The following is a 2,500-nucleotide window of genomic DNA, read 5'->3' on the forward strand; positions in this document are numbered from 1 at the left end:
AGAGACAAAACAAAAGGCAAATTTGTCGCGACAATTCAAGGCATATGCAACACATAACCTGTAAATATTTCGAGCGAGACAAAGATAAAGAACAGGAGTTTCTGTCGATGTTTAAAACGCCTAGGCCATTTTTCTCCCTCTCAACTCTGGCCATAGAGCTGTTATTACTAAGGCCTTGATATGTGATACTAGTCCTTAATAAAGTGCATTGTATTTAGAATAATCCTGTACAGTATGTAGATTACTTAGCTGTCCCTAATGTCATTGGATTAGTCGCTTGTACATTGTGCTCACAAATTTCATTGCAGTTAAAACTGTCAAAAATATAACTACTAGTATTAAGATTTTTTTTTCTATCATCTTCCTGTATTTTTTTTTTCTGCATTTTCTTTTTTTTTATATTTTTTTCTTTTTTTGCAAATCTTAGATGTAACTTATTGTAAAAATCCGTATTGCAAAATCAGTGTCTTTTTTAGACGAAAGTGCATCAGAATATCAAGTTTTCTCTGTCTTTGCAACTGCACTTCTAGATAGAATGAGACAAGCCAAGTAATCAGTTTGTTATCAGCTGACCAACTTTTATTTTTTGGTCCCCTCTAGGACTCATCGTGTCATATGAGACTGTCATGTCATATATTGCCATTTAAGTCCACGTGTGTGAATAGGGGTGTCTTCCCTTCACAAGATGTTTGACCGTCGACTGTACTTTAATAGTATAAGTCTTTTTCGGGAGACTAGCTTCTCCAAAATTTTCTTATAGTGAAAGTTAAGGCACGGTTTAGTCCCAAGTTGATCATAATTGTAAGTCATTTATGATAAAAGTATTAAACTAATTAGTCCATGATGCACTGAGGCGCTTCCTGATTGCTTGGCAGAAGGAATATATTTATATATATGCATGTATACACATTTATATATATGTATGTATATATGTATTTGCGATATTTCCCCCAACAGGATGGTGCCTCCTACTAGTTTATGGTACCTGATAATTGACATGTAGTTATTTCTTGTTTGTTTTCTCTGTCACCTGCAGCCATGTTTTATTTTGTATTTGTCATTTTAATGGTTATTATTTTTATATATGTATCTTTGGTTAGTTCATGACGTCATTCGTTGTATGTGTTTTTTTAAATGTTTCGTGTCGTTCCGCAGTAATGTCCTAAATATAGATGGCTGTATTATTTATAAAGAATGAATTTCGATTCCTTTTTATGATCCCCCCCCCCTACCCCTCCCCTCCTCTCCCCCTCCCCCTCTTCCCCACACCATCCTGTCACGTGTATTATATTTTTATTCCCCCCCCCCCCCCCCCCGTCTATTCTTGTCCTATCCCATTTCTCCATTTATTTTTGTCTTCTTTTAGATCGCCTTTTTTTACCAAGGCTGACGTGGTATACAATGAAAAAAAAAGAGAAAAAAATATGTATTGTATTTAAGCATTTGTAAACAGTATGCAGTGTTTTCATTTGCATTTCAACAAGTGTGTGTGTACTGTGAACCAAAATGTAATATTAAAATATATGAATCATTGCCCCTTTCTTGTAATTTACTTTACATCATGTGGTGTCGAAATTTATATATATAGAGATATTTTTTTTCCATGTATAACACTTCAGACTGCAGACCTAACGCCATAGATTAGCCCAAATATCACTATCTAATTTTTATTTGACCTCTTATCAGGTAAACTAACGATCAGAGGAATATGAAATAATGCAGGGTCATGCTTTGACCTCTCTTCATCTGACACGTAAGAGCACGGGCAACGTATGGGGTCAGGTCAAAGGTCAGGTGGTAAAGCATAGAGTGGACTAGCGTGTCTAGTCTGGTGTGGTCTGACTCCAACGCGTGAGAAACATGTTTGGAACTTGTGCGCTGTATATATGTAGCCAAGAGCGCAAAAAAAAACAATACTTAGCAACCCTTTTCCTACTTTGTTTTCTTTTTCTCTCTTCTTGTGATTCTTCTTTTCCTCTGTGTGCGTGTTTCTTTAAACCTTCTTCTTGCTCTTCGTGACTTTATTGCATTGTCTTATATCGGAGGCTATCACACTGTCGATTTAGCGTTCGTGTTTTTTGTTTTGTTTTTCTCGATATTTTCTTCCTTCAAATTCCAACCCTTTTCTCTCTATCTATGCAGCCTTCTTCTTCGTCTTGATCTTTCTCCTCTTCCTCCTCCTTCTTCATTTTCTTCTTTATCTTCTCCGTCTTGCTCTTTCTCCTCTTCCTCCTCCTTCTTCTTTTTCTTCTTTATCTTCTCCTTCACCCCACCCTCCTCCTCCACCTCCTCCCCCTCCACCTCCTCCCCCTCCACCTCCTCCCCCTCCACCTCCTCCCCCTTCCCCTCCCCTTCCACCTCCACCTCCTCCCCCAACCCCTCCCCTTCCACCTCCACCTCCCTAACCCCTCCACCTCCCCTTCCCCCTTACTCCCCCCCCTCCTCCTCCTCCTCCTCCTCCTCCTCCTCTTCTTTTTCTTCTTCCTCTTCTTCTTCTTCC

This window comes from Penaeus chinensis, chromosome 38, assembly GCF_019202785.1.
Source record: "Penaeus chinensis breed Huanghai No. 1 chromosome 38, ASM1920278v2, whole genome shotgun sequence".
In the NCBI taxonomy this organism is placed as follows: Eukaryota; Metazoa; Arthropoda; class Malacostraca; order Decapoda; family Penaeidae; genus Penaeus; species Penaeus chinensis.